The 12,268-nt window shown below is 39.5% G+C and overlaps 1 long non-coding RNA gene across 6 annotated transcripts in view; it reads left to right on the top strand.

Annotated features, from left to right (window-relative positions):
• The first annotated feature begins 1,916 nt into the window (after positions 1-1,916).
• The window catches only part of LOC309862249, a 103,946-nt gene continuing 93,594 nt past the window's right edge, over positions 1,917-12,268 (top strand). For all 6 annotated transcript variants that reach the window (XR_014310375.1, XR_014310376.1, XR_014310377.1 and 3 more), the window contains exon 1: positions 1,917-2,086. This is a non-coding gene — a long non-coding RNA (uncharacterized lncRNA). The remainder of the gene's footprint in view (positions 2,087-12,268) is intronic.

Below are 12,268 nucleotides of genomic sequence, written 5' to 3'. Positions count from 1 at the left end.
AGGTTTCTACTCTAAGCCAGCTCTCCTCCCCGCCCCACTACAATTTTCAATCTCAGACTTTTTGGTTGGCTTCAGCATTATCTTGACAGAATTCTCCTTTGTATGGGAAGGGAGAGTTTGGTTTTTGTGAAATACGTTTCTACCCTTGTCTTGCCCATAACCAACAGATTAAACACACACACATATCACTTGCTGAGCATTCCAGCTGTTTAGATTTTCACCCAAACATGTGAATAAAAACCGCAGGCAAAACAAGTACTGTCTCTCATACCTTTTATGGATTAACAAATAGCCCTTACCCTGCTGATGCCCGTTCTTAATTGGACTGTGCTGTGAGGAGCAATTAAGTCTAAATGGCCACTTGCTGAGAGCTGGAGAAAGAAATGCCACAGCTTGAGGCATCTGCATTCTCCAAATAGAGCACATATGCTTTACTTTGGTGCCCATTAAAAAAAAAAAAAAAAAATTATTTTTCAGTCCCTTTAAAAGTGAAAAGGGACCATTGTTTCATCCAGTAGGTAGAAATTATTCAAGAAAATTTTTTAGGGATAAAATAATTCTTGCAACTTTTGTGCAAATAGAAGACGCGGGGATGAAAGAGCTTTGTTCTTCCATGAAAGAGGTCTGGAACTAACTGCAAGCGATGCCTTTTCTCTCTCTCCACTCCATGGCGGGTCTCCATTGCATGTGCTGAGGACAGATTGGAATGGAGAAAGTGAGACAGACAATGAGATAATCCCCGGGACACTAACAGACCAGCACCTGAATGGCATGGAATGGAGGAAGAGAAATTTTATTAGAATTTTTAGAGGCCTTCTTTTTTATGTGTTTTTGCTCTTGAAAATGGAGGAGAAGGGTGCCTGGGTGGCTCAGTGGGTTAAGCCTCTGCCTTTGGCTCAGGTAATGATACCAGGATCTTGGGATTGAGCCCCACATCTCTGGCTGTCTGCTCAGCAGGGAGCCTGCTTCCCCACCTCTCTCTTCTTGCCTTTCTGCCTACTTGTGATCTCTCTCTCTCTCTCTCTCTCTGTCAAATAAATAAATAAATAAATAAAATCTTTTTTAAAAAGAAAAGAAAAGAAAATGGAAGAGAGCAAGAATAAGGAGTTTAAGAGACGACTGGTCTGCCCCTTTCAGCCCAGAAAAGTTATTTCAAGCAGCCCCAAAATGTTGTTCTACTATGCAGACATATGTCTTGTTGGCCTTCGTTACTGATTTTTGTGTCATTTTATTTTAGTCCTGACAAGGGACTTTTCTCCTGAGTCACGTGGAGAACCGCTGAAAAGGTTTTGTTATTGTTTGCTGTTGCTTTTCTTTTGGGAAAGAAGAGAAAATCCATTGTTTTTGTAAACATTATGTTCATCATTATTGAAAAATAAACTTCAAAGGATTAAGGGAAAGAAAGAAGAAAAAAAAATCACTCCAAATCCCACTATCCAGAAATACCTACCAATCATCACTCATACTGTGAACACCATTCCAAACATCTCTGTACGGACATACATAGATAGAAGAAATAGAGATAATCTGATAAAACCAGAATCATGGTCTAAGAGCTATATATTTTTAAGTATTTAGCTTTATTTCACTTCATTTTTAATAACCACAACAAAACTGTGGTAAGATTGGATAAATTATTGAATTTTAGAAAAACTTTCTGTTCAACACATATTTTAATTTTTAAAATACATCTTTTTGTTGTTGAGGGGCTGCCCTGTGCATTGTAGGTGTTGAGGGGGAGACTTTTCCTCTACTCACTTAGGTTCAGGTGTTTGGGAGCTTACACATTAACTGAAAATAGATCAATAGGAGAAGAGTTTGTATTTATTTACAAAGGCACTTGGGAGCACTAGTAATGAGTAACTCGCTGAAGGACCAGAGGTAAGGATTTTTAAAAGAACTTAACAAAAAGGCAGAGGGGCGCTGGGCATCAATGGAAAAGTATAGAAGAATCTCTTGGGCTTTTCTGATGCTTGTGGACAGCTGAGTGTAAACTTCCTGGTGCTAAGTATGTCTTCTCCCAAATGGGAAACTCTTTGGGAGGAGGATCTATGGCAGCTCTATTTTCAGGAAACTCTGCTTCAGGGTAGGTGATGTTTCTTTTCGTGGCTGTTGATTGTTCAGATGGTTGTTTTGTTGTTGTTTGTGTTTTTGTTTTTGTTTATTTATTTTCAGCACAACAGTATTCATTATTTTTGCACCACACCCAGTGCTCCATGCACTTACATACTGTCTTGGGCTAAACAAAAGATAAGGGGTTTGGAGGTCTGTGGTGGGGAGGAGTGACAGGAGCCTAACCAAGGTGCAGGAGTGCAAGAGCAGCTGGCTCCAGGGGTCCCAAACAGACCTGGTTCGGCCACTCTCTGCTGATAAAATCCAGAAGCAGAGAAATGAGTGGTGTTGAAATAAGAAAGGAATTTATTTCAGTGAAGCTATCACCTGGACAACAGCCGACTAATGTCTCTAAGACTGTTTCTCAAGTGAGAATACCTGTGGGTTCATACTACGGTTGGGCAGTAAAGGTCAGGTTGATCATTGTCTTGGGGTCAATCACAGGGGGTCTTGCTGTCGTCAGGGCTTGAGGAAGTAGTTTGGTTCCCATCACGGGATGCTTTGACCTCCTTGCCAGCAGGGTCTTTTGCCTGAGTTAAGAGATAAGCTGAAAAGAAGAACCTAATCAATTAGAATGTACAGACCGAGGTCAAAATGGAGGGAGTTGAGGTCTTCTTTCAGGAGGAAATGTAAGATTAATAAGGTTTGTCTTGTTATGCAGATAAGACCAATGATAAGAGCTGTCTCTGAGAGTAGCTCTTTTCCTGGTATAAAGCCATCTTTACAAATGGAAATTTCCTTTATAAGTATGAATGTATTTTACCAAAGGGAAAATTTGTGCTCTGTTTTTAGGCAGCTAAGGGGAAGTAAAGAGTTTTCCTAGTGTATTGGTGATCATTTGTATTTCACTCCAAATAATTCCTATGCCAAAGAGGCATATTTGGGGGTGGCGTATTCTGGTACCCCTCATCTTGCATAGGTGCCCAACCTTAGAGTGAAAAGAAAATAAGAGTTAAATTGAATATGAGATAAAGAAGTTTCGTTGGAGTCTGAATACTTGAAATTACTGGAAAAGTGATGAGATCAAGCTAAGATATTGTTCTAAGAACAAGAAAGGAAGATTTGACTGGGACAGTTTGAAGACTGGAGAATGTGAATAAAGATTTTCAATTTGGATATTTCAAGATCAACCCTATTCATTAAACTGATTACATTTGTTTTGAATCCTCTCTTGGTCGATTGGATTTTTTAGGACTCCTATTTACTGTATTGCCTAAGTACTTACATTATTGAGAATATCTATGGCCTTTAGACTTGAACTTGCAGTTAATAAATGACTTAGTGACACTTTGTTTTATTCAAAACTTGGTTGGCATTCCTTCACCATCTTTTGGCATCACGCATTGCTATGAAGAAGTCTGAAGTCAGGCAGACATTCCCCTTATTTGTGACTTCATTTCTTTTCTTCATGTCCATATAAATCTTTATTTACCTCATATTCAATGACTTTTTAAGGATATGGCTTGGTGTTGACTATATTGTGCCAAACTTTACTAGATCATGCTGTTACCCTTTAATGTGCTGATTCTGCTCTAATTGACAGAAACTCTTTTCTTTTATATTACTGAAATCATTTCTGTTCCATCTGTTCTGTTCTCTTTCTCAGAAATGTCAATTAATATATATTGGATCTCCTTTGTTTTTCTTCCATATCCAGTATCTTGTCTATAATCTCTTTTTTTATGCCATTGGTTTTTTTCTACTTTTTTCTGGGTGATGTTGTCAAACCTGCCATTATACATATGATTGTTTTTAGTCACATTTGTTCTTTCTGTGTTGTTTTTCATTGCTTTTTCTTTTTTTTTTTTTTAAGGTTAAGGTGATTTTACTTTTTTTTTTTTTTTTTTTAAGATTTTCTTTCTTTCTTTGTCTGAGTGAGAGCACAAGCAGGGGGAGCAGCTGGCAGAGGGAGAAACAGGCTCCTGTTGAGCAAGGAGCCCAATGAGTACTTGATCCCAGAATCCCGGGATCATGATCTGAGCTAAAGGCAGATACCTAACCGACTGAACCACCCATGCATCCCTTTTTCATCATTTCTGTTGCCTCTCCAGGCATCCCTTTTTCATCATTTTCTGTTGCCTTTCCATTTTTCTCTGAACCTTTCTATTGCGTCTTTGAAATCTTTTTCTCTGACTTTACTTTTTGTCATAGAAAACATTTTTAAGACCCTGACAACAATTCCTCTAGACCCTTTCTCCAGTTCGATAGGCAGCTCTTCTTGCAGTATAATTTACATCAACTTTCTAAAAATTACTTCTCCAATTTCTAATCCACTTTCATTATCATTAGTAGTAGTAGTAGCATTAGTGTTAGTATGAGTATGAGTATTAGTGTGAATATTAGTATTAGTATTACAGGGTCTATCCATAGGGCCCCATTCTGGTTGTTACTCATTTTAATCTTTGAATGGCTTGCTGGTTCTGTATGAAAATATTATATGTGATTTTGTTGAGAAAACGTGTACAAATCACATAGTCACACCAAATCCTCATTTCCGGTGCTTTGGGGGCACTTCTCCCCTCAGCTTTAGGTAGACAGGAACTTCCATTGCACATTGCTCTCTTCTTTACTTTACCTTTGAGATTGTCCCTCAACCTGGAGTTTAGAGCATTTGTGGAAGGTCTTTAAAGAGAAGACTGTATTTGTGGGTGCCTAAAAGTCAAGGCATATATAACAGGAGAAGAATGAAGGCAATGGAAATAATTATAATGGCCCATGAATTTCAGCATCTCCTCCCCACTCCTAACAGATCTCATAAAGCTTTCTTTACACAGCTTTAGCTCTTCTTTTCTAGGAGTAAAAAAAAGTGTGAAATCAGAGTTACCTTGAGAAATGTTATGTGCAGACAGTATTCTCTCCACATGTCTGAGTGTCTGAGCTCAGAAGAGTGAGAGCAGTATGCGTGTCCCAGGTTATATGATAAGCATACTAGGGGACACCTGGGTGGCTAAGTTGGGGGATTAATTCTTGATTTTGGCTCAGATCATGATCTCAGAGTTGTGGGAACAAACCTTGTGTTGGGTAGAACCTGTTTGGGATTCTCTCTCTCCCTCTCCTCCTCCCCCACTGTGTGCACATGCTCTCTCTCTAATAAAATCTTAAAAAAAAAGAGACCGCTCTGCATACTGCAATATGGGCATATTGTTGCTAAACAGTGGCTATCAAAGTTCAAAGCACTCCCCAACTGTCCCTCTCTACTTATATCCTGACTTTCTTTCATTTGTAAGCTATTGACGAGGTAGAATTTTTCCATAGCCAGCTTGTACTGCCTACAGTTATACTCCAGAAAGGTTGAGGGACACGGAGGAAAAAGGATTATATGCCCTGCTTTTCATGGTTAGTTTTTCACTTCATTAATGCATTGAAATTGTAGGGGGTGAAGGTAATATTGTAACTTTCTCACTAGAAATAAAACATTTGACTTACTGAACGGCACTTCCCATTAACATAAAAGAATTCCTAGAAGGCTAAGTGGATAGGGATGAAGACCATTGAGTGCAGCCCTTTGACTTACCAATAAGCAGAGCAAAAGTAAGAACCTAGACCAACTGATCCCCAGGCAAGTATTCTTCTACTATTTCACATACTACTCCACCCCGTAGAAAATATGAATAGAAAAAGGGAACAAGAGACCATCGTTTTTTAAAAAGAGGAGAACATGTTCACAGAGAAGCCCCACACAGTTCTTACTAAGGGAAAGCTCATTCCAATGCAGTGTGCTTCCATCGGGTGTCTTCTATAAGAGTTTTGGTTTTTGCTTACATTTAAAAATTGAAATTGATGATAAATTTTGGTTAAAGATGAGAGAATATAAGGGTAAATTTGTCTTGTCCAAATTCACTGACCCTTTCCCCTCAAATTCTCTCCATGAACTCCTAGTTAAGAATCCTAGTTAACTTTTAAAACCACCAGTTTCGATTCGGAATGCTAGGAATGTATCTTCTGGCAGAAACATGCTGTCAGAGATTTCTCAGGTAGCTGGGGCAAGAATTAATCGCTTTGGAAGAAGTAAGGAGTTTGATTGGACTTTCCAAGAGGCCAGTGGTGGGCTTTCTAGAAGTGGAGTGTCTAGGGCAAGAACTAGGAATTGAAAGATTGCTGCAGCAGCAGTGACCCAAAGAGCAAAGAAAGATCCTGGAATTGCAGGAAGTCCAGGTGATAAGATTCCTTCAGTTCCTACTTCCTCCCCTTTTTTCTCTTTTTCTCTTGTATTAAAAAGTAGAGAATAGCAAAGTCCTTTTGGCATCAGTCAAAAGAAATGGCATGAAACACCGACAATAATTTGATTAGAGTTTTGTATTGTAGTAAAATTTAGTTAGAAAATACTATCGTGTGACTGAAATGTCATCAATGAGGCAATGAAGATGAATGGAGACAGCACAAGACACAACAAAGATCACATTTTCAAATAAGACTGACACACATCAGAGATCTTACCAAGTTCCAAGCTTTACTAACAGTTTCAAAGATAAAAGTAATGAAGAGGTACAGGTACAAGTACAAGTGGGAGGGATCCAGAATTCCCATCACACTCCCTGGATCTTTATCAACCTGCGTCAGAGGTGTTCTGGCCCAAGGTAATAGATGAAGTCACCGAGAAACATATGCAGCCACCTTCCTTACCCAGAAGCAGTTGCTTAGTTCTGGAAACATCTAAAACATCTCCATTTTATATTCAGATATTTACATCATAGAAATTATGATATATGATTAAATTATGTCATTTACATGACGTTTTCCAGAGACCCCTGCCCTATAAATCCATAGATTCCAGATTTGTTTACCCAAGAAATTCTAGACAGCAAAGTACTTTTGGCTTAAAGGATTATTCCATAGCTAAGGACTCTCCTGCCAACAAAAATCATTTCATTCGTCGGGAGAACTCTCATTAGTGTGCTTACAAGATTAGGCTAGTTTACTTGCCATCTTTCTTTCTTCTTTTTTTTTTTTAAGATTTTATTTATTTATTTGACAGAAAGAGAAATCACAAGTAGGCAGAGAGGCTGGCAGAGGGAGAGGGGGAAGCAGGCTCCCTGCTGAGCAGAAAGCAGATGTGGGGCTCGATCCGAGGACCCTGAGATCATGACCTGAGCCGAAGGCAGAGGCTTAACCCACTGAACCACCCAGGCACCCCTACTTGCCATCTTTCTTATTAAGGAAAGCACACCTCTTCTCCCCCAGTAAATGGAGAGAGAGGACCACAGACCTGCTGCTTCCAGAATACATTATCCTAGATCCAGGTACTCTTTGGAACCATAAACGTTTATACTGACAGAGAATAGGACTTCTGATATATTCACCAATGACAAAAGCATAAGCTCAGTATTTCCATCATCACCTCAACTATGCAGAAATCTTACAGAACAACTACAAGATATAGTTACTATCAAAAACCTAAAAAGATTTTAGTGCAATGATTATTTCTGGGCCTATAGGTTATAGATGATTATTTTGTCTTCTGTATTTTCAGTGTTTTCCACAAGAATTTTGTATTACTTTCATCAACTGTTTTTTGGGGGGGAGGGTGGTTGTACTTTAAATTGAAGCATGAGGGAATGCAAGTAGTACACTGGACAGAGCATAGAATTTGAAAGTAAATGGATCTGGATTCCAACTCTGGTTTGACTGCTTGCTGTTACAAGATCTTGGGCAATCTGCCTGTTTCTCCGGCTGTAAAGTGAGAAGCATAACACTCACCCTCAGGGTTGTTGTAATTATAAGTAGATATATCATCCATAATATTATGCACTCCCTTAGACACCTTCTGCCAGCTAGCCTCCTGTGGAGGGCCAAGCAATCACTAGCTCTGGGAGGGCTTCCTCCTCAACTACCTCTACAACGGTTGGGCCAAGCAGTTATATGCCCAAAGTTGCTCACTCTTCCTGCCATTTCTAGAACTAAATGAAACAAAACACAAGGTCTGGGATCTTGCATTCTGGCAACTGCTATAGGGTGCAGAAATTAACTACTCATTGGACAAACATTAACCAGTGGAAAAAGAGGTAGGAAGGATCTGAGAAAATCCATCACCCCACCTTCTGCTCTCCAATCAACTGCTTTGAGGCATGGTTTTTCTATAGTCTTTCCAGAAAAGCCCCAATAGTTTAGCCAACACACCTGCTAAGTAGCCTGCCTGATCTTTCTGTGTTCCTTTCACAGCACTAGTCAGTGCATAAGTTTGCATTACTTCCCATCTTGTCTTGCCTTGACTTTGTCTTCACTCTTGCTGCTCTGGGTTTTTACCTCAAAATAAATTATTAGTACTTTATTCCCTCCCCAGACTCTGTTCTGCTTTCTGGGAAACCTGAATCTAAGACAGCAGATAATTTAAATAAGGTACTCAGCATATAACAAACCCTCAAAAAACACTGTGTATATAAACATGTGAGGAGTATGGGTGGGTGGATGTGCCTGAGCACACACACACACACACACTGGATAATACATGAGATATTTTTGTTGTATTTTTTAGGTCCTTAAAATGCCACTGTACAATAAAATATTTTTGTTCTCATTCCCATATCCTATCCCATTCCTTCCTGTAAACAAAATAGAAACCCCAAATACTCATTTTTAGCCAACAATGAGTTTGCCTTCATGCTATGAATTATTATTAAAAAATATAAATTACATGCCCAATGTATAAGGGAGTCAGGAGAATATTATGGCTAAAAGTGCAAACTGTAACATGAAATTGACTTAGATTGGAATTCTAATCCTATATGATCTGAAGACTCTCTCCTCATCTGAAAACTAATGAACTAAATATCTTCTTGCAGTGTTGGATTATATGATGACTGTAAAGTTCTTAGCGCAGAGTCTGTACATAAGTTAGATTATTATTAGTGCTTTATTAGAATGATTGTAAAAATGTCATTTATAATGTATATTCTGAATCAAGCCATAGCTACATTTAAAAATGTGTTAATGAAGTGCAGGATTTAGAATGAAAGTGGAGAGTAATGCAGTCATGTGTTAATTATGTTCTAATGCTGTGTATAATCCAGGGAGGATCCAAAGTCCTAAGGCATGTGTCAGAACTGTCATTAATCAGAGGTATGGCTTGCTGGTTGATCAGCAGCACCAAACATGGCAAGAAGCAGGGTGGCAAGGAGAGGCAGGACAAGGCAGCCTGGGACCTGAAGACTTCAATCTAGAACTATACCTGGTCCTCTGAAAATGCTGTGAAGCCTGGTAGATGGAGGAAAATCCATCACTCTCCCCTGAGATCTCAGGGACCCAACCAAGTTGACTGGGGTCCTAGTTCTAGTTTTTGAAGCGCAGTGTCAGGTGGGGAAATGGAGATAGCAACCCACTCTTTTTTTTTTAATTAATATATAATGTATTATTTGTTTCAGGGGTATAGGTCTGTGAGTCATCAGTCTTACACAGTTCACAGCACTTTACGTAGCACAAACCATCCCCAATGTCCATCACCACCCATCCTATCCCTCCTACCCCTCTCGCCTCCAGCAACCCTCAGTTTGTTTCCTGAGATTAAGTCTCTTATGCTTTGTCTCCCTCTCTGGCTTCATCTTGTTTCATTTTTCCCTACCTTCCCCACATGAACCCCCATCCTGCCTCTCAAATTCCTCATATCAGAGAGATCATATGATAACGGTCTTTCTCTGATTGACTTACTTCACTTAGCATAATAATCTCTAGTTCCATCCACATCATTGCAAATGGCAATATATTGGGTTTTTTGATGGCAGCATAGTATTCAAATACACACACACATATATACCACATCTTCTTTATCCATTCCTCTGTTGATGGACATCTGGGCTCTTTCCATAGTTTGGCTATTGTGAACATTGGTTCTGTGAACATTGGGTGCATGTGCCCCTTTGGATCACTACATTTGAATCTTTAGGGTTAGTACCCAGTAGTGCAATTGCTGGGTCATAGGGTAGCTCTATTTTCAACTTTTTGAGGAACCACCATACTATTTTCCAGAGTGTCTGCACCAGCTGGCAACCCCATCAGTAGTGTCAGAGGGTTCCCCTTTCTCCACATCCTTGCCAACACCTGTCATTCCCTGAATGGTTAATTTTAGCCATTCTGACTGGTGTGAGGTGGTATCTCACTATGGTTTTGAATTGTATTTCCCTGATGCCCAGTGATGTTGAGCATTTTTTCATGTATCTGATGGCCATCTGGATGTCTTCTTTACAGAAACGTCTATTCACGTCTTCTGCCCATTTCTTGTTTGGATTATTTTATCTTTGGGTGTTGAGTTTGGTAAGTACTTTATAGATTTTGGATACTTGCCTTTTATCTGATATGTCATTTGCAAATATCTTCTCCCATTCACAACACACTCTTTAGGAGAAGCTACCATTCCAGAGCTTGGGGGTGCTCAATCATGCCTTTTAGCCTACCTACCAGTCCGCATGTCTCAAGCAGTATATCACATCACAGATCCTAGTGATCTGGGCTGCTAAGATATCTTTTTGACTTGTCTGGATTAACTCAGGATGGGGCTGAACTTAGAGATGAAAGGCATGTAGTGACTCAGGTCTGAGAACTGAGAGCCATGGAAGGTGATGGATAGAGGGAGAGAGAGAGAAGCCAGGAGAGAGGCCAGAGCAGCTATTGAAAAGTGTGAAGAAGGCCAGAGGCCACAGCATATCCATGCCCACTTCATCCTAGGAAGCCTTGTGTACCTCATGTCATGAGCAAGATGAGAGCAGATCGAGCAGATCTAAGCAACACACTCTGAGCTTGGCCTCCAAGGTCCTTGGGTCCTCACCCATGCTAGGGCCAACTTTCTGCAGGGACATTTTAAAACTGAATATTTACTGAATTCTTGTCCAAAATCTCTTGAGAAACTGTGCCTTAGACTACTTACCCCCCTGCTTTTTTAAACAAAGATTCTCTAGGATTCCTTATCTTTTTCATACAGAAGCAGTGTACCATGAAACAAAACTTCAGCCTCCCTTGCACTCCCAACAAATACTTCAAAACTCAGTATCATTTGCATCTTTTCACATCAGGATATCATCCATCTCATGGCTTAACATGATGAGATGATGCTGGAGGACATTATTATTTTATGTTTCTATTCTGAGAAAGATGTCTCTCTTCAACTTAACTACTAGCTGACAAAAATAATGTTGAACATCTGCAAGAGATAAAACAACTTGAATCCAATTTCCTTTCACATAGATTAAGAGCCCCATTCTCCTGTCACTTATGTAGCATATAACTCAATTTTTTGCAATATTTAAATGAGAGGCTAGTTTTTCAGGTCTGTCATGTGGATGACATAAATTTTTTATTTTGTCCCTTCCACTGATGTAGCGGATATATGAGACCTTGTCAGAATGTGGCAGCTCAGAAAAGAAAAGGGGAACCACACACTAAAAGACAGAAAGACCAATAAAAGGAAGAGGCTGTAAGAAAATTTCTTCTTTTAAGAATACAAAGAAGTCATACAATGAGATATGTTCTTTCAGGAAATGTACATTTAGAATGGAGCCTGAGTCACCTGCATGGATCAAAGAGAATATGGCCTACAATTTGTAATTAATTTGATAGCCAAGATACTTAAGCAGAGAGGTAACAGTTGTGACTAAAACAAAAGCTGGTTTGAAGTCTGGGGTCATTTTGGTTTCAGGTAATGGTTGAAAAAGGACTTACCCCAAATCTATTTCTTGATGTCCTTTCCTCTATTTCTTTTGTGTTGCTTTCATTCGCAAACTCTCTCCAAAATGGGGAAAAGTTGACTCCAATAGCACTAGGCTTACGTAACTAGTTGATCAAGGAGAGTCAACTTGTTGGGCTGTTTTCTGGGTCATTAGGAAAACATGAAACACTGTACGTATTTAAAGCAGAAGGAACTTAATTCAGGGAACTGGTCACATGGGTGATGGAAGAACTGAGAACCAAAAAGGAGGTAATCAAGAAATTAGAAATAGTAGGAAGCCACTACCCCTCTTGGGGCTGGTAGGACAAAGGGAGAAGGTGGTATTACTGGAACCCAAAATCATAGGTCAACTAGAAGAATCTAGAACCAGGACAAGTCTATCAAAACAAAAAAGAGAGTCATTGAGAATAAATAGCCACTGATGGAAATATTGCCAACAATAAAAGTGAGAGGGGATATTAGCCTGGCTTATTCTACCTCACATCTGTTGTCAGTGCCCTCCAC

The sequence above is a fragment of the Mustela nivalis genome, assembly GCF_964662115.1.
Source record: "Mustela nivalis genome assembly, chromosome: 3".
In the NCBI taxonomy this organism is placed as follows: Eukaryota; Metazoa; Chordata; class Mammalia; order Carnivora; family Mustelidae; genus Mustela; species Mustela nivalis.
Note: the sequence above shows the minus strand (reverse complement) of the source record. Positions and strands in the feature narration are given on the sequence as shown.